Source organism: Bombus huntii, chromosome 6 (genome assembly GCF_024542735.1).
Source record: "Bombus huntii isolate Logan2020A chromosome 6, iyBomHunt1.1, whole genome shotgun sequence".
Lineage (NCBI taxonomy): Eukaryota > Metazoa > Arthropoda > Insecta > Hymenoptera > Apidae > Bombus > Bombus huntii.
Genome location: NC_066243.1, coordinates 14,370,142 through 14,397,939, shown reverse-complemented (window position 1 = coordinate 14,397,939; position 27,798 = coordinate 14,370,142). Strand labels below are relative to the sequence as shown.

Here is a 27,798-nt window from a genome sequence, read left to right as displayed (position 1 = left end):
GATTTGCGATGATTCCTATTTCGCGTGATCAAAATAGGATGCAATGTTCGCGAGCGCAACACACTACGACAGCGTACAGCGGATTCGATTCGCGAACGCTTGTTCAAGCCGACTAAAATTTCGTTGCGATATTCGTTGAATTGTCACGAACGAAGAGTCGCAGGTAGCGGAAAAAGTGAGTCGACTATCGTATTCGATAGATTCCTATAAATTCTACTACGACGTAGCAAAGTTATTTGTCAAACTATGCAAGAAATTCTGTTGAAACACAACAAAATTGTGCTCCTTGAGCACAAGCAAGGAATAATCGTAGGAACAAAGAAGCTAAAATATCTCGCGACGTAAACGCGCACGTATGTGTTGTTCACCGTAACGCGAGCATACGAACGAAGTACGAGACTATCTCTGGTCCTGTCTGCTGCTCTTGTCTCGTCTTTCTGACGTGGACCGACGACTACCACCCTCCGTATCGTCCACGAAGATTACTCCCCTAGACGGTTCTCCTTTTTACCGGTGCCACGTGTGAGTGTTGAATTACTATCTCGACTAGACGGATCCACGGACTTAATCGTGACTCGACCCCGTGCTCCTCTTTTCTGACGGTGTTTTCAGTCTAAAAACAGACACGCACGCGCGCATCCGTACGAGCGCAATTTTTCCTTCGAATATCCTCGAGAAGAACGTTTCCTAGTTTTTCGTGACGTTCTTCCTTAAAATCGTGTAACGTGTTTAGCCGCTGTATTCGATCCATTATGATTTAATTTCAGTCTGTTTCTGCTTTCTCCTCGTCCCTTCCAGCCACACAGCGGCGAAGCCACGACGTTTTTCTCGATAGACGAGAAACGAAGGGTAGTTCGATTCGTTTCCTCGAAAGAATCGGTTTTAGTCGAGGATCTAGGGGTTTCTCCGTGGTCGGAGAAGCATCGGCTTTGATTAATAGTGGAACGTTAGGTTACGTCGTTCGATCATAGTCCAGCTTCTTGCGGTAAATCGATGTTGTGCAACTGTAGTTTGGATGATGTAATTAACTCTTTCGCGATGCTGCCCGAGACTACAGCAAAGGGTGAAACGTTAAATATAGTACCATAAATTTCACGTTTTAATACGCGCAACGCGGTTATTAATCTCTTAGAAATCTTTCTTGAAAAAAGTTTCGAGAATATATTCTTCGATATTTTCAATGTTTATCGCGCACTGCTCGACGTTTATTTATGTAGACGTAGGGTACGTACATACAGAGTAGGTGGTGGTACGAGCGGAAAGGGGGTGATTCTATGCGAAAAAAGAAGTCGGAAATATACAATAAAAATTTTTCGTTCGAGGCTTTGTTTTCGAGAAAATCGACTTTGAATTATCGGTCGGTACGCGTGCACTTTATCGCGTCTCGTTATAACGGATCTCACTGTAGATCGTTGTCTCGATTGACGGTATTTTTTTAAATTTTTAAATTTTTTTTTAATTTTTTCATCGCGACAACGATCTACAGTGAGATCCGTTATAACGAGACGCGATGAAGTGCACGCGTACCGAGCCAAAATTCAAAGTCGATTTTCTCGAAAACAAAGCCTCGAACGAAAAATTGTTATTCTACATTTTCGACTTCTTTTTTCGCGTAGAATCGCTCCCTTTCCGCTCGTACCACCAGTTACCAACCACCCTGTATATCGAAATTATTTTCGTTGTGAAATTTACGAGGGTGAATGGAGGAACAGTAGGACGTCGTGATTTTATTTTATTCAATTTGTTTATTGTATTAACCGATCGTACGACAGGATTAGCGGAATGAATGTAAATAGTTTCTTGAAATGGTATGCGACGAAACGTTTGCAAATGAAGAACGCGGTAATTGTGCAGTCGTTGGAAACCTAACGCAGAAAAGATTAAATATCCAATATATTGAAAAATACGATAACAGTATATTTTATGACGTAATCCGTGTACAATAATACGTGTCAAGGGCGATAATTAGTATAGAAATGGCAACAACATATTTTTGCAAAACTGACTCGCAAACATAGTCGTAGATTCTATGTTAAAAACGGCGATTTCCAGTTCTATCTAGAAACGACTGTGTAATGGCATCATCTGTGCACGTCAGTATGTACGTCAAATATACCAAAGTCAATGTAAAACACACAGACGGCGTAAGCTGTGATTCTCTCGCTTTTTTTTTTTCGTATTGGAAAAGAAATTCGAGACGGCAGAAGTTTCTGCGTCAGAAATTATTCGAACGTGAGTCAACTAACGTATCTTTAAAAGTGCTAGTATCTCAACCTTGTGAATGCAGACGTTGATAGGCGCTTGTTGCAGCACCAAGCCACGGATACGATAATCTTCGTTTTGACCAATTATACGTAATAATATTTCACGCTATCAAATTTTTTAAAATCGCTTGAAACCTTCAACCTCGAGTCGCCCATTCGCAGATCCTACGTACAACTTGAAGTCTCATTTTCTTACGTGCTCGCGTCTTCTAGCAACGAAAAAAAGAAATTTTCTTCGCGCATAACCCTTTTAAGTGTCACTCGACAGCTGTTTCTTTCTCGAGTACACCCTCTGCAAAGACACACATCGCGTCGTCGTACCGCACCCCGGGCAACCGACTGCTCACTTCCATTTCGCCAAGCTCTTCATGAAACTGTACAGTTTGTCGTGAAAAAAAAAAGACGAGGAAGAAAAAAAAAGGGAGAAACATTTCAGCTTCGTGTTCGTATGGGAGACGCGCACCTTTTTTTCTGGGTTAGTAGATTCTGTAAAAAACCGTGTCACTTGATCTCTCTCTCTCTCTCTCTTTCACTCACTCATTTGATCTCTCTCTCTCACTCTCTCTTTCTCTCTGGATCTTTTCTGGTAAATAAACGCCGTTAAATCAAGCGAAGTTGGCGACGGTGCCATTGAAGTTGTTTCAGTGTAGCTGTTGCTCTTATCGTTGTTACCGCAATTGTTCTTGAAACCGTAGACTTCAACTTGCAGGGTTTCCTGCTTGATACTACGATATCTTTGATTTTTTCTGCTTTGTTCCGCGTATACAATAAAGATACAATTTTATAAACATTATTGTGCACTGGAAAATCGCACAATATACGCTACAGTTACGTGATATTCGATGCAATTTTACGCTTTTTACGAGCGAAACTAACGAAACAGAATTTAAACAGACGTTTGTTTTATCTGGTAAATTCGTAGCAAATAATTTACTTTCAATATTTTCCGTATCTTTTTGTATATTTTTTTTTTTTTGTTTTACAAATTATTCGAATTATCCACGGATGCAGAGATATCCGCGATTTAATCATCGCGCAACGATCTATCGATTTACAATAAAGAATGAAAAGCCGAAAGTTTTAAACAAACAGAGGGAACTCTGTTGTGATCTTCGCCACTAATATCTAGCTAATTACAACAGTATCTACTAACCTAATTCTGTTTGACCACGATATTACCAATTACGATCTGGCCTAATTATACCGTTACACTAATTACGATCAACTTCGTTACGTCCACAGGCGTATTTGTGGCTAACCATTTAATTTTAACATGTTATATCTTGGATCTCGTGTTTCGTCGCGATAAAGGAACACAGGCGTGACCATACTTACGTCATTATTGTTATAACGTTACATATCACGTATTGTTTATCTCAGATACCTTGAATCGTTCTAATCACCGTGTTTCCACTGATTATTCCAGTATAAGAAGACATTCTTTCGTTCGTAGTTCCGTTTCGAAGTTCTATTCAATTCCGAATTATTATCTTTCCTACAGTACCTTTCATTTTCGAGTCGAAAGTTACGTGGTTTTGTTTTGTGTTTACGCGGCTGAACCACGCAACTACGGCCGACTGTAGCTTCGATTACGTCGAAAATGGAGAAAAATCGTAGACTCGTCAAGTTCAGCGTACGAAAGAGACGGAAAATATAAACGCGTTTTTCCTTCTTTCTCGTACGAGGAATTGTACAAAATTACAGTTACATCGAATCGAACGTCTTTTAAATTAAGAAGCAATTTTCGACCAAAGTATCTCGATACACTTTTTCTTAAAAAAAAAAAAAAAGAACGCATCGTTGACAAAAAAATGATGGAGTTCTATTTAGAAAAGTAGTAAATTTGCACTTTCCCGGTACGTACTATCACGTTGGCAACTAAGTGATTGCGGAGTTTGCCATTAGGTGGTATCGACAAAATCCGCAATTACTTAGTTGCCAACCCAATAGACAAAAATAAATACCTACAAACATAGATTTTATGGAAGCATTCGATATTTCTCCGTCCTCGACGAAATCGGAGCTACAGCTCGTCCTAGTCGCGTGGTTCATCCTGTACAATATTGTGCTTGCTTTCAATTCGGATGCCGATACATAGGGTGAGTCACTTAATTTATTAACGCTGCAGCTACAGACCTTTGAAATATTCAAATACGCTATTTCTAGTTAATTGGGTTGGCCACGACCACGTTTAGTCACTGAATTTTAAATAACTTTAGGCGTTCGTGAAGTCGATCGCTTTCTATCTAACGGGTGTTACTTAACGATACTTTCAGTCGTTCGTTAAATTTTGAACGATTCTACGCGTTCGCGAAGTTTGTCCACTTTGCGTCTATTTCTAATTAGATATACCCATTTAACGACGCTGTGTTAGTTACCATTTTTCTGGCACACAGAAACAATTTTGAACGATTTCACAAACTTACGTGATTATTTTCTACCTGATATATGCACGGTATTCGCGATAAAAGCACTTTCAGTCGCCTGTATTATATGTTGAAAAATATCACGCATCTGTCAAATCGATCGTTTCGCGTACGACAGCCCGAGGATGGACAGGACAGCGAGTGAAAAATATTCGGACGAACATTATGGTCGTCATAGCCAAAAAGCAACTCACCGTTGACGAACGAGTCAACGAGCCGGTTAATAAACAGCCTGGCACGTGGAATTTCTTTGGAATTATACACTTGGAATTGTCGAGACATTAATCGGCCTTGACGTTCGAAGCCTGGCGCCGCTGTGCCATAAAGTTAACAGTGTTACGTGTCCTCTATGCATCGCGTATTTCTCCGTTTCTCCTTTTTATTCCTTGCGGACCTGTTCCACCAAAGAAACTCGTCGCTGTTTCGCGACGCTCTAATTAGTTTCCATTTCAGGATTCTTTATCGTCTGCGTCGCTGGTGACACGTTTACGTGGTAATCGTCGGTGAAAAATTGGTACACGCGATTCTCCTCGTCCGAAGAATAATATCGTATCTTTGCGAAATAAATAGAATTTACAGCTTTCAGATTGTTCGTTGGGAAAATACCGATGCGATTTTATCGACTCGGAATGTTCGCTGCGAGATTTACGAAAAATTCGAGTAGATTCTATGTTTTAGAGAATCGGAATTCTTTTTTCTTCTTTTTTTTTTTTTTTAACTTATTCGGTCGCTTTGCATACCACGTTGTCGTGTATTTACGATTCGGCGATTATTTCTCTCCGACAAGTGTTTTGTCTTTATTTGCCAGTTTATCGTTTGCTCTAATTTTTGCAGCTTTCAGTTTCTCGAAATTAAAAGGCAGTGAAACGCGTTCTCAGTATACCGCGCCATCGAGAATCCTAAATTCTCGTTACGATACGATGATCGACCCCACGAATCACCCCATCCTGTATTTCGGTTAAGATAACTATAATTTATAGTTTAAAATATATAATTTATTTCCTCGAGGAATATACATTTTTAGAGAGAACGAGTTAAGACGAAAAGTGAACAGCAAGTTGAGATGTACTTTGTTCGAAGGGATGACAAACAGGCCGTCGAAAATGGCTAAAATCCTTTCGCTTTCCCAGCTCTACCTGAATGAATAATAACCCTAAGAAATTTCTTGACCTATAGGATGTCTCGCAGGAATTTGTTTTTTTATTATTTATTAAAATTACAATCAATTCTCGCGTTGAGAATTTTCAGTAATCGTAGCAATTGAAGAAGGCCTTGAGAATAAAGCGAAAATGCTAGATTTTTTTTTCTTTTTATTTAATTCTTACGCTAGATTCGATTAGTTATCTAAATTAAGTAATATTTACTTATTTATAATACTTACTTATAAATTATACTTATCTATAATAAGTATCAACTTATTATAAATAATTAGCCATGTCACTGCGCCACGCCAGAAAAAATTACTGAAAATTCTCAATGCGAGAATTGATTGTAAATTTTAATGAATAAATAAAAACAAAATTTAATTCTTTACATTCGCGATTTGTCCAGTTTGGACATTCGGTAGAATGCTAGGTTTATGGCAGATACTTAGGAGGGATGGATTTGACAAATGCGCTGTATTCGTTCAATGATACAATGGAAAGCGAAGAAAATATCCTAATCGGTTGATAGGATTTTCGATGATTATTTTTCTCGGAGAAATATTTTGTCTTTATTAATTATTTCGAGTAGCTTTCGAGAGTTTTAAATTCTCGAAATTAAGAGAAATTACGAGCTGTTATAAAAGCTGTTATAAATGCTGGTTTCCTATGTACTCGATAAACCCGAAGGAAAATTTCCTTTTCCTTATTCGAACGTAAACTGACATAATCTCGAGAAAAGTAACCATCTGCTGCACGTAATCCGCTCGTACGGTTCTCGAATTGTTGCGCGAAATCCAAAGTCCACTAATAATACCATCGACCCCCCCTCCCCCCCCCCAAAAAAAAAAGAAAAAAGGGAAAAGGAAAGAAAGAGAATCGGAAGAAGGTAAAATGAAATCTGCGTCTCAGCTGCACGTGGAAGATACGTGTGTACATAGTTTTCTTTCCGTGGCCACAATCTGACAAGAGGGTCAGTGCTCCTCGTGGTGCAGCGAAGCGCAACGTGAGTGCGCCTGTAAAGCGATCTGCATAAGCTACCAAGCGAACCTATGGACTCGTGGAATCGATTTATGTTACATCGTGCCCTATTCGAAGTACTTACAACGTATATGCGAGCGTATAGAACACGTGGAAAAGTACAGGCGAAGAAACGCAACGCGGTAAAATCGGTCAGGTGTGGAAGATTACATACACTTGCGGGCAATTTCGTATTTTTACGAAGAGCAATTGCATCGACCATATGCAATTTCGCGTTTTTACGAAAAGAACTTAGAAAGAAATGGAGCTTACTTAGCAATTTGCTTCGCTAGCTAGAAATTATCACGAGTATAATCCACTTTCGTTGTTTCACGACTCTTCATATTGTGTGCACTCTCTCTTCGTATGGATTTTTCCGCTTTTAACCCTGACCTTACCGAACCCGGTTAAACGGCCGGTTTCGAAATTTTATTTAAAATCGTACGTTCGTTGTCGTCTCTTTCGTTCATCTGGCTTTATGTAAATTCTTATATTATAACGAAATTACAGAAATTGGTTAATCAGACGAATTCACAGAAAGTTGGACGAACAAAAGAAGTAAGAATGAAGGGACAATTTCAAATTAAATTTTGAAGGAAAATTGAGAAATTGACAGATAATATAAGAATTTGTAGAAGTTTTTTTTTTTTTATTTATTTATTCAAATTTTACAATCTGTCCAGTAGGACATTTGGTAAAATATTATAGCTTAGTGGTATAATAATATAACATGTGGATGATTACCCCCAGGGGGGTTCCATTTTCCAAGTTGTTTATTTTATTTCTATCGTGAGGTCTGCGGGATGCTTCTTCTTCGGTCTTCTTTCTATTATAGTTTGTAGAAAGTTGAATGGACAAAATAAATAAGAATTAACAATAAGACAATTTTAAGTCAAATTTTGAAACCATTCGTTCGACCAGGCTTAGGGAGGTTAATGTGAATATCCCATAAACGCATAAAAATCCTCGCTGCAACGGTTACTGATGGGCTCGGATTACGTCTCGCAAATACCTGCGTTAGGTTGAATTATACACGACATAGTACCACGCCGGAATAATTTTATTTATAAGTTAATTATAGAAATAATAAAATAATAAATTTATTATGATTCTCAATGACAATTGATCGTAAAATTCTTCCAAATAAAAAAAAAAAAAAGGTTTAATTGTTTAAATGAAATAATAAATAATTGTAGCAAATAATATTTTACATAGCGCGCGTAATATATTCACGAAAGAATTTTACAAACGCTCAGATATTTTCGCGTGCCACTGTATAGCAACGTTTTACGTTATTCCATAAAAATTGGTTTCAGATCCGATGTACATGTATATCGTACAACCATGAACAGTTTTACGACCTCGTTGAATCACGAAGCTTGCTATATATATATATATATATATATATATATATATATATATATATATATATATATATATATATATATATACACACACACGTTCGAAGAACTCTTGAAATTCGCGTCGCCAACAGTATCATAGAATGTTGCCATGATTCAATCAACTCGATAAACAGACTTGTTCAGTAGGCCACCCTCGGTTGCTTTTCTTACGGCCAGACACAACCAGACCGCGTGGATGATGTTTCACGGATACAAACAGCTTTGTTTCCATCGGCGATAAAGCCGACAAACCCTTTGATTCGACTACCGATAAAAATCCAACGAGTCACGAATCGCGAGTTACGAATCACCGAGCTGTTCAAAAACTTTTCCATCGAGTTTCTTTTATATATTTATACCGATCGACGAGACGTTGGAATAAATACTGTCTTCGTTTGGGTATTGAAAAAAAAAAAAAAATAAAAAGAAAAAAGAAATATAAAAAAATGCCTGGAAATTTCAGAGTTCGTAAATATCGAAATTCAATTATTTTCTATAATTTTTCGTCTTTCATCGACGGTCCGAGATATTTCGATCTCGCCATTAGCTAGAAAGAATGTTCGCCTCCGTTTTCCTCGTCGTATACCATCGAATGTGGTATAGTCTGCTCGTTATTATTTATCGCGGTCTTTGCAAAAGCTTATTCGACAGGCACAGGCGAGGAACGAAATACTCCGGCGATTCGCGAAATTTCATGAATAATATCGGTCGAATCGTGCAAGAGGCGAAGGTTCTTGGTCGTGACCTTACCGACTGAGATTTCATCGAGACGAGACGAGACGAGACGAGACGAAAATTAAGGTCGGTGACCAGAGGTTTTCTGACCCTTGCTCAGATGGCTTCTTCGATCCAGACGATGTCTGCAAAAAATAGGGTGCCGTGCGTGCGCTGGCGACCATCGTTGTTCTTTCGTTCCTTTTTTCCCCGTTCCTTTTTGTTCCTTCTTTTTCGTCATCCTTTCCCTCGGTTCGTTCCCATTTTCCTTTCTTTTTTCCCTTTTCTTTCTATACTCCCGTTTCCTTTTTTTCTCTCTACCTTTCTGTTCTTTCCTTTTTTTTCTCTTTTTTTTTCTTTAAATTCCGTTTGACGAGCGAAGGCAGAACGGTCGAATTCTGGGAAAATAATATGCTCGATAGGGTACCCCGAGATAAAAACGTTTTCTAGTCGTAACGCGAGATCCTCTGGGGATTTGAAACGTTTCGACGTACCTGAAATTCGTATTGAGTGAGAGTTTTCGAATACTTGCTCGCCAAGTGCTACGTAGCGACGCATTTGCCTATGTACGAAGCTTCTTCGTTGCACTAATCGACGTTTGTAGTTACTTGGTTTGTAAAAGGTAACTTGGCTTTAAGTTTGGATCTATCAGGAGTTTGATGTGACGCAGGGTTCGGAGTACGTCGTGTAGCAAACGTAAATTGCGCTGAATGAAACTAAAGAGGATAATTACGTATACCTTGTAATTTGTTATAAATTCAAAGATAATATCTGAGTCTATTCGATTTTTCTACGACGAGATCTTGTTTTCAATCTCTTGGCCAATACAGCCATTAAATGTACAGAAACATACTTTGTTTTTTCTTTGTTACGTCGAAGGATACGAAGATACGACGATAATGTTGGATATTATTACCGACATCGATATCCATTTGAAATAAATGAAATGTAATTAAACGAGTAATTATAAATCGTGTCTCTGAAACTTTAACAAATATCGCCCTTGAAAGGATTGAAAAAATGTAAAAAATTATGTTAATTTAGATTTGTTCGAAGGACGTAGTATCCGTTCCACGCGAATGTTCCTCTCGATACGTCAATAAAAAATTCCGCTGTTTTACGCGAATAATTAGTCAGAGTAATTAATCCATTAATGATGCATAATTAGCCTAGCAACGGTGGGAACATCTGCAGTATAATCGAGCCGCATGCAACGGATATATTACTGCGCAAAAATATTCACAACGCTTGTTCGTCTCGTAGAATTCAAAAGAAGCGATACTTGAGATACCCGCTTCAAATACTTTTATTATTATTGTTATACAAGGTGGTTGGTAACTGATGGTACAAGCGGAAAGGAGGTGATTCTACGCGAAAAAAGAAGTCGAAAATATAGAATAAACATTTTTCGTTTGAGGCTTTGTTCTCGAGAAAATCGATTTTGAATTTTCGCTCGGTACGCGTGCGGTACGTTATAACGAGTCTCACTGTAGATCGTTGTCGCGATGGAAAAATTAAGAAAAAAATTTAAAAATTTAAAAAGATAACGTCAATCGAGACAACGATCTACAGTGAGATCCGTTATAACGAGACGCGATAAAGTGCACGCGTACCGAGCCAAAATTCAAAGTCGATTTTCTCGAAAACAAAGCCTCAAACGAAAAATTTTTATTCTATATTTTCGACTTCTTTTTTCGCCTAGAATCACCCCCTTTCCGCTTGTACCACCAGTTACCAACCACCCTGTATATAACATACGATATGTATATCCCATATAATCTATATGTATATTATATGTTATATATGATCTACTGACGATCGATTTAAATTTAATTGAAGTTGTATTGTAATTACTTGCCACGACGTATCAGATCCGCAAACATACGATGAACACTTATTATTCAAGTTATAGTACCACGGCAGAATAATTTACTTACTCTCAATGAGAATTGATCGAAAAATTCTTCCAAATAGAAATAAAAAGATTCGCGTTGTTTGGTTCGAGTGGATTCTACAAGAAAATAACAAACGTAGCTTTTAATTATCGGTTCGTCGTTAATTTACTAACCAGAGTAAAAATTTCTTCGTTGTTATCGTATAGCAATCAGATAGCTGAACAGCTGTTTATAGGTTCGAAGCAATAACGCGTGATGTAATGCGGAATCGTTTAAATTATCATGAGAGGTCGTTTCCGCCAGCATCTGTCGCGGATTACTATCGCGCGTTTTGCGTTCTATCGATGTAATTAGCAAGAATTACCACGTCCATGATAATTATCCACGTTGCACAATCCTCCCTTTCTCGCAATGGCCGTTCGACGACGGTTCGCATAAGTTGCCATCGTTTCCAGAGATTCTTCTCAATTATATAAGCGAATAAGTTGCTCGTCAATTTGATCGCTGACGATAGCCAGGAAATCGATCCGATAGAATAAAATCCAATGCGCGGCATTCGACGTTTTACCTGTTAACCGCGTAATTTAATTTCGAAAGTTCCTTACAGGATGCACAGGTAAAATCAAGCAACGACGAGTATACACGTCGAAGGCAGTTAACTGGTTAATTAGGTTTTAGTAGGCTGCGGTTTCCAACTTATAAATTCATTAACACTATCGGTTTGCAACTTGCTGTGCAAGACGGTGTTATCGGCGAATTCATCGATAAGGATTCCTGACAAACCCGTACAATTAGCCGCTGGAATGGCCATTCATATTTACGTGAAAGGGATAATTACGCGACTCCCTTGGCGGCAACTTCCCTGACGAGACGAGGAACACAGGAAGACGTGTGGACATCGTGCGTTGCTCCCTCGGTGCGCATAGATAAATTTTGATGCAGTTACATGCTTGATCGATTCAAGATGATCGCACGCGCAAACTCGAAAATTACCGTCGCGTTTGTCTTTCGCGAAATAAAGTTACAAAACAAAAGCAACGTGACTCGAAAAATTCTATTTTACTGTCTATTTTCTTTTCTCTTTTTCTTCGCATTTTTATGGAAAAGTGCTTTAATATTCTTGAAAGTTGCAAGCTAGAAATACAATCAACGTAGTTAACACTCCGTACCGAGACGTTTTCGATCAGCAATTTTATCTAATTTTTCATTTTATCCGCACTTTTGTTCGAACTTTGCTTCGCATAGAAAGAGGACTAAGGTAACGCGTAGCGATAAAATCTATCGGATAATGTTCCAGATTGATTCTGACGATTCTAGACGATTCTTAGAAGAGCAGAAATTTTGGGGGATTTTTTAGAACACAAAAACCTAAGAAAAATTGCACGAGCTTAAACGATCCAGTATTCGGACAAACGGAGGTTCAGTTTTGCTTTATGAACCATTTAATTACTCTTCTTACCGACTTGAATCAACGAAGCAACGCGTTATATATTATTATGTTGAAAGATACACGTTACATAAATATGTATTTACACGTTGCGGATTGTATCGCTTTCGAAACAAGAACGCGGTATCCCGAACATTAATTTTGCCATCAAGTTTCATTGCACGCTTCGACGCTTCTTTCTTCGCTTAACCAGCTAAAAAAGTCAATCATTCACACACACACACACACAGACAGACACGGACGCGTGTACGCACGGACGAGCCATGGGAAAGGAAGAAAGTTTGTCAGTTGTCGCTAATTACAACACGTGTTACAATTTTTAGAATCGATCGATAACCACAGAGTCGCGGCTCGTCTTACACAACCCGATCGGCGTGCACTTACTTTCACGAGACGGAGCGTGATCCGCGAATAACCTCGAACGCAACAAAATTAATTCAATGTTTCTGCTCGATCGGATCGGCCGCGATGCTGCGCCGCAATTACACGAAAATAACGGATGCTAAAAGGCCGCGGTTTATAATTAACTTGATCGATACACGTGTAGACATCACGTTGTTCGACGTTCGAGCGCCACCGATATTAAAAGGAAACACAATCGGTAATTCATTCCGGAAATAAAGCAAATGAAAAAAGGGAAGAAATAAAAATAGGAGAATAAAAATAAGCGGAAGGGCGGCAAGGACTGTAGCACCAGGTATTGGCTTGGCAACTAAGTGATTGCGGATTTTGCCATTAGATGGTATTGACAAAACCCGTAATCACTTAGTTGCCAATCCAATACCTAAGTTGTACAATATGACAACAAATTTGTCGCGAAACTCTGATACAGTTGCAATAGCTGAACACGTTATCCGAACGTTTGTATCATAGAAATCCGTGATCGACGCGTTGTCCGTGTTGTACGAAAGATTTACAAGTTCCATTAGCGGCGTAACGAGACTCGATTATCGCGACTATATCGTCAAACTTCGAAACGGATTTGTAAGCGTATCTCGTACGTGATTGCAAGTTGAAAAAGTCCTAACGATACGCGCAGTTGTGAGATTCATCCAAAGTAGGGGAAAATCCGTACGAATTCCATGGGTCAGAATGGAAAAATAATCCTTCTATTTCGGTGTCCTTCGCGAAATCGTTTGGTAAACACGAATTAGAGATAATCGCAGAGACCCGTGTAGAAACTTGATACGATTTCTTACCGAAATTTACCTCTAAGACCGAGATTTTTTTCTTCTGTTTCGATCTCGACCGTCTCGCGTTCGTATTACAGCGAAAAACCATTGTCGTTGCGAGAAAATCCTCTGAATCTTAGGTTTGGGAATTTAAACGCCACGATGCCCAGGAACTGCGTTATACTGTGTCAGCTTGTCCTAGGTCGTCCGGTACGCGTACCTCGCATCGTCCGCCTTGCTAATTTGTTAATTAACGCCGCTGCTCGTTTCCTAAACCGATCGATAACGTTTCGGGTTCTGGACGAAGCGTTTTGTCGGGCCAGTGTGAAATTCGCCGCGATCGCGGTTTCGAAAACCTGTCGAACTGGTTTCGTATTTTTAACCGGTCCGTCTCGTTTAACAGCGTCACTTTTAATGCCGATGTCTCGTGTTTGTAGTTTATGAATCGACCAATGTACGACCATTAAATGGGCGGTCATGAAGTTTGCACCGGTTCGCGATTGTGCCTGCAAGACACGTTCGATAGTTTCCATCTGATGATTCGTGCGGATCCCGCTGCATCGAAAGAAGATCGAAAGACAGCAAAAACATAGAGAGCTGATGGTAAAGCAGTTGGTTTTACGACGTATGGGCATATTGCTGGTTATTTTTAAAAAGTCGTTCACCGATACTTTCACGATGGTGTTATTATCGACCGTCGAAGCGGGAAATTTTCTTCACCGGAGAAATTAGTTTGCAGACGTGGAAGGTTTACGTACCAGCCTGTCGAAAGTCAAATTCATCCACTCTGCTTTTCGTCAATTTCGTTAATTGCTATGGGAGGCTCGAATAATGGTGTACAGTGCGTTTTGGTCGAAGTTGACTCAACAACAGAGCGCGTGGTTCTACGGTTGCACTGTAGTTGAGCGCGCACAGATCGCAGATATTAGGTTGTCGGAAAAGTGTTTTTCTTTTACGAACACGTCCTTTACGACGATGCATCTTTATACGAACATGACACCTAATCTGTCAAACGTCGCGATCTTTATCTTGATAGAAGAGAATGGATCATACGTAATTCGGTAAAATAGTATAAAAGGGAAAATGTGCATCCATTTTTTCCTTATAAAACGAAAGAAATTTTTCGGACGAGCTAATATTTTGTTGGGGAAGCGGTGTAACGTTGAACGTAAAAAACACGTTGATGGAATGAGCGTGGTAGGGAAATAAATAATAAAATAAAATGAAAATTTCACGGTTCTCGGATCATATTTTTAATGAAACTATTTTCTGATTTCAGGTAAGCGATCACTTTCATCGATTATGGATACTAATCGACGCATCTTAGGACGAACATGCAGAAACATCTTTTGTTTTTTTATCGTTCAATCGCTGATAGACTTGCGCGTTGCTTCAGGTAACGATAATTAGCGCGTGCACCTGTGTATGCGCTTTTACTTGGCACCTTTGTACCATACCTTGCTGCAAATTTTAGAAGTACAGGTAAATCTATGAGAAACGCGATAATTGCAGTGTTTCAATGTTGGAATTTCCGCTCACTCTTCTCAACAATTAATACATTAAGGGAAAGATCGTTGGAAACGTTTCTTATCAAAGAATTTTAAACGCACGATCACGAACTCAAATTTGTTATCGTCCACTTAACTTATCGTCAAATTTATCGCAATATTTTGAAATTCTATTAAGAATTATTCCGTTCGTTAGGTCGTTGCTGATTCAGAAACTTCTTTCTGTATTTAAAGTAAAAAGTAGTTGTATTTAAAAACTAACGAAGCGAAGAATATAAAGAAAAGTTAATCAGATCGATTGTTCCTCCATGTTTGATCACCCTAACTCATTCTTCGATTCATACTTTATCGACTATGGTAAATAATACGCATACAGATAAATCTGTAAATATCAATCGTTTTAATAACAAATTAACTCGTCTATTCTCGTCATCGACCAAAACAAAGAATTCGTAAACAAATAAGAAAAAAGAAAGACAGAGAGAGAGAGAGAGAGAGAGAGAGAGAGAGAGAAGAAAAGAAAATATAGACAGAATATAATTTTCTTGCTTTCATCGCTTCTTTCTTTTTTTTTTTTTCTTTTTTATCTACATACATAGCCAGACAAATGTAGCGTTCCAGGCAGGACGCGTCAAGATCGTCGTGTATAGTTGGATGAAAAAGATATTCGACGGTAGACGGGTGGACGACCGATGTCACTGACCTTGCTTAACGATCGCCACTGTCTGTGGGGTTCGCGTCGGGTTCGATTGGAAGGGGGGTGCTAGTCGCGGGACGCTAATGCTGTTACCGCTCGAATTTAGGGAGGGTTGATTCTCCTCGTCGCTATACAACACGCTGCAAAACAATTATCTCGTAGCTGGTACGTGCGTTTCGTTAATCCGCGAAATGGTGACTGCGACACGGCGCTCGTTTCAAAAGCGACGCCGCGTAATTGATATTCGAAGCTTTGTCTTTTCGCATTTTTCATAAGGTTCGTTCTTTGAAATTTGAAGATAATAACAGAGACTGGAACGTACAGCGTGTCAGTTTCATCCGGATGTACTCGGTAACCAGTTTAGCAGCTGTTGCGAGCTCTTTGAAAAGCGTGCACGTAAAATGTGTTACAGCAGGAAAAACCAACTACTTTGCGTTCACACTGTATACAGTTTATTTCTTTTTATTCGTTCGTTTAATCTCGTCCTTTCGCCTTCGAATATTCGGAACATCTTGAGATTTACGTATTTATTTTAGTTTTCGTTAGAATTGCAATTTAAACAGCCAATTCTAGCTACCTTTTACGCACGACGAGTATACTCGTCACGAAGAAATAGCAATATTTTCTGTCGTCAGTAATCGCTAATAAAATTACGAAATAAAATCTCGTTACAACTTAAATCTGTATTATAACAGCCACGCGTACTCTCTGTTCGACGAGTATACTCGTCATCGCGTACTTCTCGCGACACATTTTACGCTTCTCAGTGCTTTCAATGAGGTCGCAACAGCTAACCGGTTAAGAATCCCTGTTTCACGTATTTCAGTGTCTGCCACCTTGTCGTCTCATGCGTACTTTTGACATTTTTGACGAAAAATTTTTAATGCGTCCGTCGAAAAATTGGACGAACTTGCTGGATTAGTAAAATGTACGAAGATGTACAAAATTGACATTGAAAGATGCAAGTAACGGGTGCTTGAAAAATGTCTCGATGTCCGCTACACGCATAAGAATGCATAGAAAATAAAAAATTACGCTTGCCGTTTAAAAACATAAGCCTGGTCTTCTCAGAGCTTTTCAAGCTCTAAATACATGGCGTGACATGTCCACCTCGAAATCGTACGTTTCTTTCCAACATCTTTTAGCATCGTCCATAGTCTTCGACGTATTTAAATGTTTCCAAATAAAAGCAACACACGTACGTAGAAAAGTATATAAAAGCAACATACATACACCAGTATGTATTATAATATACAGCAGTTTAAAAATTTTGAGATCGTTAACCCCTTGCTCTACACGCTATCTGCCGTTCATCTGTTCAGCCGTGTGCCCGAACTGGCGCAAGATGTATACTTCTTATGACGTGTATATTTAGGGGCTACAAAAGGAATTTAAGACGTCTAGGACGTAATCATGGTCAATTGATCAGTTAACAAAAAAACAATTTATTATTTAGATTCGGTTTTCGCTTATGGCAAAATTCCTTACCACTCGTGGGTTCCGTTTATGGCACAAACTCTTTACCACGAGTCTGACTCGTGGTTGTGGGCCAAGGGGTTAAACGTTTCATATTCAAATTGAGGAATCTGAAAGGAGAAGAATAGATTAGGTTTTCATTATCGTCGGGAACTGTCACGTGTGAAAGCATAAGGAATCGTCGTAAGGAACATCTTCGTCCGAAAAAGTTGATCTCGTACGTAGTTGGAAATAGTATATCTCGAAGAATTTCGAAAAAATGTGACTCTGTCGATTGGTAATTTCGAGTGTCGAAGATAAGACTGTCTAATGTATCGTTATAACATCGTTTAGATTAAGGGGAAAATATTACGTAAACGCTCAAACTATGGCCTGTAGATATTGTATAGAAGAAGGATTTCAAGAAATCGTCAGAGTGGATTTAAGACATTTTTGATAAATTGCCTCTATTTTTGATAGAATTTTTGATAGGATTTCTATTATAAGAAGGTGAATCTGGCCAAAGGTTACCCGCGAAAAGCCATCGTTTTTAGCGGTTTATACGTTGAATTATGGCCCGTGGCAATGAATCTTGGAACGCTTAAGATCTGATAATGCGCTGCTTGCTATACACCGGCATTATGGGGTTAAGTGCTGAAACTAATGCTAATGGTACAAGCATAACCTTATGTAAAGATGGTGCAGCTGCTATTTTAACACTTGGCTCTTCTGTTGCCAGCTTTGCCGTCTTTTAAACGCTTGCTAATGGTATTTAACACTTGTGGCTAAGGCTTTCTGCTTACGATGAATTTGAAACGCGTGAATTTCTTAGGAATTAAAATTTTCTTTCTTTCGAATCAACGAGATATTGACAGAAAATGGGAACTGCTTTCCTTTCAGTTTCTAAACCTGAATTTGGAAGGATAAATAAATATTTTGCAAAGTAAATAGCTAACACAATGGCTAACTGGTAAAGTCGAAACGATTTTCGTTAATTCGCGTAATTTTCTTATTGCTTCGTTTAGGTTTGCAATTTAAACAGCCAATTATAGCTACTTTTTACTTGTCGTTTATCGTAAAATGCTTCGTAAAAATTTCGTACAATACACGCAACAAAATGTTTATTATCATCGAGGGTAATTTCAACGATGAGAGAAAAAAAAACGGAGAATTTAGCGTTCCATAAGACACAATCTTGTTCATTTTAATACCACGTTGGATCGTTTAGTTTAGGATCAAGGATTTTCGTAACTTCCACGTAGGTTCATCGATTTGTGCAGATTACAGATAATAATGATCGTTTACTTATTGATAAATCGAATTTTTCAAGGATTCCGATTACTATTATCTGACACGATAAACGCATTTTTACTGAAATACTTTTGAAAGCGTTCGAAATTATCTATATTGTATCTGCCAAAATTGTCTTTTTTATTCGATTTAGCTTTCAACTTTTACGCGTTTTGAAGGAACATCGTTTTACCTATTACGCGTTACGAAAAGTACTCTATTCCTATTTTGCGTATCTTTGCTTATTACGTACACTTTGTGTACTCTGTTGCAGGTTCGACAAATCCGCAGTCTAATCTTTATTAGATCTCGGATGTTTATCCATTCGTAGGTAATTCAAAATTATCGCGAACACATACGCATGACGACACGAAGACAGGTAGAAAATACGCGCAGTGTATCGCTACTTGGTACACCGATAGCGATACGACTCGAACAATTTCGAATTTTCATTTATCGAGTAGAAGATCTACGTTAGACTTCTATTTTTATCCTGCAAAACGACATATTTCTAATTCCATCGGTTCTACGTACTCGTGCCGCTTACACCGACCTTAGCTTTACACCGACGCCGGCTCGAAACGTCTCTCCTCTGAAATTTACATTTCTTAACCTGTAAATTCGACCAATCGCGGGGAGACGTACTCGCGAGGAGAGACGTCAACGGGGGTCGTAAATCCCCGTTACGATTATAACAATCGACACCACGAATTGATCGATCCCCTGATTTCCGTTGAGATAATAAGGGGTGATTGAGTTGGTATAACACTGGGATTCACAGTATTATAAAGTATATATTTCCAAGCACTTAGTTACAAAAAGATTTGCGTGAAATATGCGACTCTCGCGCTATGTGTAGACTGCCGCGTTAGGCGTTAGTTGGTAGACTGTCTCGTTAGGCGTTAGTTGGTAGACTGTTTGTCGCTCTTTTTTTAATACGGAAGAAAAGTTCGGTGTGGGTGTGCCCCTGTGCCTAAAGAACGCGGATTCGTTGGTCCCACTTTCGTTAGGAAAAGTGAGGGTAACGAACCGCGGTGTCGATTGGTCATGCTGCACTACTGCTCGAAGGGATGAGTAGGGAGTCTTCTACCATCGTGGTACGTAAATGACTGTGTGTATGAGAAAAACCTAGCCTGTTTTATTACAGGGCTATTCGGATTTTCCTAATGGGTGCATACCCGCTTTCTCCGTGTTTTAAAGGCGACTAATAAACCCAAGGACACCTCTAAAACCGACTGTGTTTCGAGCATATTTTTAGGCTTTAGCAATTCTTCAAGACAATCGGATTGAAGACATATGGCGAAACAATGCAGGGAAGTGAAAGTTATGGTGGGTCCTTAGGTTTATTGAGGGTCGAAGTGCCGTTATGCAGGTCGGTTGTTGTCCGGTCGCGCGGGCTGGCGTGCAGATGTTTTAGGCGTCGTAACATAACCCTTTGCGGTAGATTTAAATTGAATTAGATTCAACTAGAATCAAACATACGATAATCACCTATTATACACGATATAGTACCAGGCCGAAATAATTTACTTATAATTCTCAATGAGAATTGGTTGTAAAATTTTTCGAAATAAAAAAAGCAAAGGAAACCCTTTGCGGACGGGACGGTTCGAAGTCCAAGTCGTACCATGGGATCGAGCTGCTGCCATTTAAAATTGCCAGCCACATTTTTGCTTAGACACACTTTTCCTTCATAAATCTTAAATTCTAGACGTACGTACGTGCACAGATTCTCAACTGGATAAACAAAACGACACACGTATGAGCCTTTTGGTTCTCGCCGAACGCGTATACAGGGTGGTTGGTAACTGGTGGTACAAGCGGAAAGGAGGTGATTCTACGCGAAAAAAGAAGTCGAAAATATAGAATAAATATTTTTCGTTCGAGGCTTTGTTCTCGAGAAAATCGATTTTGAATTTTCGCTCGGTACGCGTGCGGTACGTTATAACGAGTCTCACTGTAGATCGTTGTCGCGATGGAAAAATTAAGAAAAAAATTTAAAAATTTAAAAAAATAACGTCAATCGAGACAACGATCTACAGTGAGATCCGTTATAACGAGACGCGATAAAGTGCACGCGTACCGACCGAAAGTTCAAAGTCGATTTTCTCGAAAACAAAGCCTCGAACGAAAAATTTGTATTCTATATTTTCGACTTCTTTTTTCGCGTAGAATCACCCCCTTTCCGCTTGTACCACCAGTTACCAACCACCCTGTATATTGGCTTGGCAACTAAGCGATTGCGGATTTTGCCATTAGGTGGTATTGACAAAAGCCGCAATCACTTAGTTGCCAAGCCAATAAGTTTCTCGCTCATAGCGACGCGTTTACCTGGGACACACATATGAGTCATTCGGCTGTATCAGTTGTTTTCGCCAAACGCATATACAAGTTGCTCGACCAAATTGATGGCTTACGCAGAGCGCATATATGCGGCGGTAGTCCGCAAAGGGTTAAATCGTGTGTCATTGTTGATACTAAAGAGCTACATGCAGATCTCTTATCTAAAACTCAGCGTTAATCGTCATAACAATCAACTACCGAAGTAAATCTCTGGAATCTCGCATTCGTTCAACCATTTAACCGCGGAGTTTAGCTTCAGAAATCTGTCGTGGGGCTAGGTCATGGAGCGTGTAAATAAATACGAGGTAGAACGAGTATACACGTGGAGCGCAGTTAACCGGTTACCAGGAACCTTGCCAGACACGGTCAAACGACCGGTTTCGGAATTGTATTTAAAATTGCACGTTCATTGTTGTTCCCTTCGTTCGTCTAATTTTGTTGTAAATTAACAAAAATTGAGAAATCGATTGGTCGCTAATTACGAGAATTTATACAAAATTAAAATTTAAGTATAGTAGAATTTTAAGCTAAATTTTGAAACCGGACAGCCACGGCTAGCGTCAAGTAGCTTCGCAAAAATATACAAATTGCCGTGGAAATGCACAGTTTAATCGGTAAAATCATCCTACGCACGCTGCGAGTCGCAGTTCGCAGGAAAAATAATTAATATCCCTAACGCGTGACGCAAGCCACGCGAAGCAAACGAAAGAAATTCGTAGAAATCGGCGTCGCAGAGAGCGCGTGTTAATTTCCGCGCGATTTGTCGCTCTTTCCTTTACTTCCGGGAATTTCATTTGTTCCCCTTCTTTCACGGCCGCGTCTATTCTTGGCTGCATCGCCTCGACCAGTTATTCCCACCCTTCTCTCTCACAATGGTTGTCGGCGTTATCAGCGGCGATCATTCGGCCGAAGGTAGCCCCCTTATCATCGTTCGCCGAATAACCTAGTGTCCTAGTTGCGATATCGATTTTACGAGCACCTGAAACCCTCCGTTGCCGTGACTTCTTTCACTGTAACGTTGTAACGCGCCGAGCTGACTGGAAATGCAGTACCGGTAAAACGTACGCGAAACGTTTCGAGAATAATCGGGGCAAGGCGCGTTTTATCGGCGATTGAATTTTCTATTGGTGGGAACGCGAATGGTCGGGAAGCCGCGAAACGAGTCGAGTGTGTAAATTGGAAAACGGGAAAATGTCGCGAACGGTATTTTTTCGAAGTTGCCTTTGCAATTTCTTGTTACTTCGCCGAGTATTTTGCGCGCAATTTCCCATTACTTTTTTGATTCTTCCAACTTGATTTATTTTATTTGTAAGAGTCGCGCGAGAAATTTGCTATACAACGAAGTAGATAGATAGCGTAAAGAAAGTGATTGCGGAGAAATTGTAAAATAATTTTGTATGTCGCGTAAATCAACGCTCAAACGATTTAACGATTTGTAGAAGATATTCATATTTTCTATTCAAAATGCTCTCTCTTCTTTTGATGGTTTTGTGTAATATTCTTCTTATAGTTTATTTGCTGAAACATGCGTTTCGTACATACTTTAGCTACTTCAAAAACAACGTCGAATTTTCTATTCAAAATGCTCTCTCTGTTAGTTCTGTGTAATATTATTCTTCTTATAGTTTATTTGCTGAAACATGCGTTTCGTACATACTTTAGCTACTTAAAGAACAACGTCGAATTTTCTATTCAGTTTCTTTCGTTGAAGCAAAAATACCTCTCGCATAAAAAAGGTTTAATAATTAGTCCCATGCAATGGGTTTGTTTTTGTAAGAGGCGTACAATAGGTGAAATTAAGTGTTTTTATCGATGAAAGTTAGTACTTGTCTTTTTTTTAATCGTAGTAATAGAAAGATTTAAATAAAGGACGATAGAAAAACGATATATAGTACAACTATGTGCGATCTATTAAAGCACTTAGTTTACGTATTTTTATAATATTATTTTATAGTCTTTCTTCTTTTATTTGTCGGAGATAGTCATAAGAGAAGGATTAGAAACAACGAAAAACGAAAATGTAGCTTCTTCGTGTTAAAAGTCTGTTGTCCAAATAAATTAACGAAATAATAATAATCCGAGATTCGTCTTTCACTTGAAACACTTAATTTAGCCTAATAGAAACTAGAACGAAGATAGTAATCGCGACTAAACGTTTTACAGTGAAAATAAAATAGAACGTGCTACGAACGTTCGTAAATTTATTTCAAAAACCGTCGTATTAATAATCACGAAGCTAAAAAAAATTACTTCACATTTTCTGAAACTGGAAATCGCAAATTCGAATGTTGCAAATCGAAAAGTTTTATTTTTGCAAAATTTCGTGCGTCTTAAACGAGGAAGATTTTCCAACGTTCTAAGTTGCATATTTAAAAATATTCCAACAATTTTCAATCGAACGTCCCGTAATGAAAATTTGAAACGTCGAACCTTTAGCAAATTGCTAGTCTCGACAAATTTCGAAACACTACACGTATTGCCATTGCCTCCTTAACGCTACGCGGAAGTAAATTGCAGATTGAAAGTGGAGCAGGTAGTCGGAAGAATAATGTGGCGACGATAGTACACGTCGAGCTAAACGAATGAATACACGAGATTGTCGCAGAGAGACCGCAGCAGGTCGTTTGCATAGTTGAAATCCCCTGGACAAAAGTAATATAAAGTGTCTTGTCGGTTGAGAAAGCGTGGCCCGCGGGTGGAGAACAAGGCGCATTGTTCCGTTGATACGCCTTTTTCGCTCGATGATGCACGACGAAATGTCACGAGAAATCAGATTCCACGCGCGCGCGGCATTTACCAACTCTGGCATTAAAGCGTAGTACGTACACGACAAAGAATCCATCCATAATTCCATTAAAACATTCTATTCGATAGCAAGTTGTTCAAAGTATTTTGCGATATACGTTACGGTTTAATGTGAATTTGCATCGGCAGATAATATCAGAAAACAAGTATCGGAATACCTGTTCGACTCATACGGGCTCATACGGAAAATTCGGACAAACGAATTACCTACCTTCGTTCAACGAACTCAAAACAAATTTTGCTACGTTTCGTATATATCGCATTGCGAGGCACGCGCGATGGAAATGGATTAATAGATCTATGGATTTATTTATAAATGAAATAACCGCGAATGTTTATGAATTTTTATTTTCTGTACGAATATACAGGGTGCGACCGAATAATATATGGAGCTGGTGAGAGGCGATTCCCTGTGACCAAATAGGAGACAAACATAGAATACAATTTACTAAGAACTACGCGTGTTGCAGTTCTGTTTTCTTGAAAACGAAGCCTTAAAAGGAGAAACTCTATCTTACGTTTCTTGCTTATTTTCGCATTCTGAATAACATGCCACGATCGCTGTTTGCTCATATCCGGTCGATAATTGGTCAAGTTCAAGCGTACTTGGCAAATTTTCAAGTTTGAGTATCTCGAAAACAGAGTCTCGCGCGAAAAACTTTCGCCCTACGTGTTTTCCTCGTTCTCTCGCAACGCCTTTGTGAATCCCGCTTGCTATGTTATTCGGTCACACCCTGTATGTAATTAGAATGGACGTCGCTTATAACTGGACGTCGTAAATGTTCCACGTTAAATATTTCACACATTTCCAACCGTTGTACGGCATCCTGTAGATTTTCAGAATTTTAAATCTCAGAAGAACGCACCGACACGTCCGTAGCCTGCGCGAAACGCGCTTACAACGTAAGCTGCGCCGCTGTGAACATGGCCTAATGGCCGCGGTTCGTCGCCCTGTGCTCGTTCAATCCCCCTTTCGCCGTCTGGAAGAGCTGTGGCGACGAGGGTGCGCCGGGAAGCTCGCGAAACGAGAGGGTGAAACAGCCAGGGGTGGCGTCCAAAATTCGCCCATCGCTCCACGCTCCCCTTAATTCCCCGTCATCCCCACCAAATACAGCCACAGACGCGTGGCGACGAATTCAAGCTCTGACAGCGCTTTAGCTGTAAACCCAGCGAGATTCGTGACGTTATGACCCGCGTCTGACGTCATCGATTCGACGTCACAGTGGCCCACCCCCACACGATGGCCACAACTACCACCCCCCTCCCTGGGCGCTAGTCAACCGTGACGTCATCGTTCTTCGATCCACCGAGCATTTTTGTTTCAACGGTGCGCGCTTTCACCAAGGCTCCGCTGCTCGAGTGGGTAATGGGTTCCGCGGAAGCTTGCGATAATTGTTTCTTTTGAGAGAGCGGCAACTCGACACCGACGTTTCCTATACGTTTCATCGATGACGAAAGAGAGGGATTCAGGCTTTCGCGGATTCTTTGAGGTGGGTCGATCGCTGCGGCGAACGCGATATCGATCGCTTTTTCCAGGATTTTTAGTAAGCTTCTCGTCGAAGATTTTGTTGTTTTTTATTTCCATTTATTCGATCAGGTAGAAGGTCCTTTTTATCATGAACATTTTTCTGCAACGGTTTTTCGACGTATTAGTCGTCGTGAGCGCTGTATGAAAGAAGAGGTTAGGTATCGGATTGGCAACTAAGCGATTGCGGGTTTTGTCATTACCACCTAATGACAAAATCCGCAATCGCTTAGTTGCCAAGCCAATAGTTCGAGATTGGTTTTTGCAATGGATGGATTTCTGCGATAAGAATGATTTTGCTGGTTTTTCTTCTTCTTCTTTTTTGCCAGTGATAGCGTTGTACGTAGTTTTCAGTTTTTAGTAGCCACGCTTGTTTAGTCTTTGTCGAGTCCGCGATTAGAATTGCTTTTACAAAATTCGATATTTCGTTTGATTTATTTCTCCAGCTTTGTAGTTTCGTGTATATCTTCTAGTCTTTGCTGCATGTTCAGTTTCGTCGAATATGTATAGATAAGGAGTTTGCGAAACTCTGTTAACTCTGAATGATATTCGATTTTCCCGCTGTTTCGTATTTCTCAATGAATCGTAGCGAGAGTGGGAGAGAGTTCGTTATTTGTATATCGAAAAGCGACGATTGAACGAAATAACGAAATTACGAGAAAATTATTCGAAAATATTTATTTTTCAACGTTTCCATATTCTCAAACTCGTTCACCTAGAAAAAGACAGAGTTATCCGATTATTGAAAAAGTTTTTTTCGAGCCGACAGCTTTTCGCGGTTGTTTTCACACATCAAGTAGCTTCTCTAATCCCTTCGAAAGAACTATTTATAAATCTCCGATACAAGGTAATTCGACACGAGCCAGCGATTTATTTGGTTTAGCTAGGGTTTCGTTGCACGAGTTAAATTGGTTCCTTCGGTGAAAATTTCCAAATGAAAGGTCGCTTTTGAATAGAATTTGATCAAGGACAACGTTGGACTAAGCTTCTATCGTGCTTCCACGCGTGTAAGGTGAACTGTTTAACTTTACTTCGAACAACAATCGCCTTCGTAAAAAAGTAGCGTTTCTTTTTTTCTTTTTTGCAAATTTTGCGCTTTGAGAATATTTGTTTTCACGATTCTGCTCGGTGTTATTTTGCGAAATTTTGATTATTCGTCGCAGCTTTTAAACTTGAATTATTTCCTTCAAATAAAAAATATTTTTCTTTGCATACATTAAAATACATAAAGTGTCTGCGATATTTACGAACGATTTATATTATCTATGTTTTTCGAAAACTATGTTTCAGAAAATTTGTCTATTATTTTTGAATATATATATCTTGTCTTTTTTATAAGAGTTTATTTCCCTAGTTTGAGAAAAGGAAAAATTTCGGAAGAAATTTGAAACAATTCCAATTGTTCACGATACGACGCGCCACGTTGAACGTTCCAGAACTATGACACGAGTTATAAACCGAAATGAAATTTGCCCCGACTGGAAGAGATAAAAATTTATTGCTTCTAATATATTTTATCTATCAATTCATTTTCGATCGTCAGTTGCTTGTTCAAATTTACCTTCTCTTCCGATAATAACTTAATAAGTGTTCGAAGTTGAAATTTCTACATTCGCAATGCTGTTTCGTATTTGTCTTCTGAGATGGAGTTTGATTTAGAAATTGTTCAAAGTTGAGTAAACCGCTTCAAAATTAAACATTCATTAAGCCTCTAGCATTTCTCTCCCATTCAGGGGAAAAAAAGAAAAAAAAAAAAACAGAAGAATTTCACGAACGAAAAAGTCGTGGTACGAAAGTAACGTCACAGAAGCTTCGTCACGAGCTTCGTAGAAATCTGTGTCTGTTGTGCGCGGACTGAATTTTCTAGAAAGTATTGCTCGAAGGCCAGAGAACATGCAAATAACCCGAATTAAATTATCGAGCAGGATTTTCATTCAAGCTATCAATAGACTATTTCTTTGCAAACTGTGTGTCCGAAAATAGCTGCCACCCGTGCGTAATAGTTATCGGACCATTACGTCTCTGTTTCGTGAGTTCGGCTTTATACAGGGTGTCCTACTATCTACTACGCGAAATACGAACGTACGAAGGCGACTAAAAGTACGAGACACGAGTAAAGAAATCACACGCAACGTCCGAAACTCGGCTCGATTCGCGTGCCAGCATCCAAGGAACACCGTCGAACTTGGTTGCGCCGGAGGACGATGAAACACGTCGGAGACGCGCGAATGAAATTCCGCAGGAAGACACGTCCTCGATAGGTTCAAACTAGACCCGCGTGTTTCCTAGGAATGCGTCGAACCTGCGCAATGCGGTCGTCACACGAAACTATGCAATCTTATGCAACGCTATGCAACAGCGCGCAATCTGCAAAGGGGTTGTCTTCGTGCGTGCTAAGCGCAGGCGAATCTCCCCGAAACCCTTCGCGATTCGTACTCTCGCGAACCTATAATTCCTGAATGCGCTTCACTTGCCGCTAATTTTTACCTGCAGTTTGCAATTTCGGTCAAACGTGTCCAAAGTTCTTCCCTCGCTTCCTTTCTTCCTACTTAACGCTTTACCGACCGATAGCCGATTAATCGGTTTCTGTTACCGACGCTTACCGACCGATAGCCGATTAATCGGTTTTTGTTACCGACGCTTACCGACCGATAGCCTATGAATCGGCTTTTTGCCGCACACGCTTACCGAT

General features: G+C 39.5%; 2 protein-coding genes across 4 annotated transcripts in view; one reads left to right on the top strand and one right to left on the bottom strand.

Annotated features, from left to right (window-relative positions):
* LOC126866683 (PRL-1 phosphatase) overlaps nucleotides 1-27,798 on the top strand; it is a 93,254-nt gene that overhangs the window by 18,032 nt on the left and 47,424 nt on the right. The window lies entirely within an intron of this gene.
* LOC126866682 (uncharacterized) overlaps nucleotides 1-27,798 on the bottom strand; it is a 39,446-nt gene that overhangs the window by 3,193 nt on the left and 8,455 nt on the right. For 2 of the 3 annotated variants that reach the window (XM_050620554.1, XM_050620555.1), the window contains exon 1: nucleotides 19,060-19,230. The exons of the other annotated variant lie outside the window; for it this stretch is intronic. The gene's annotated coding sequence lies outside the window, so the exon portion shown is untranslated. Of the gene's footprint in view, nucleotides 1-19,059; nucleotides 19,231-27,798 lie in introns of those variants that run through there. 3 annotated transcript variants of the gene reach the window in all.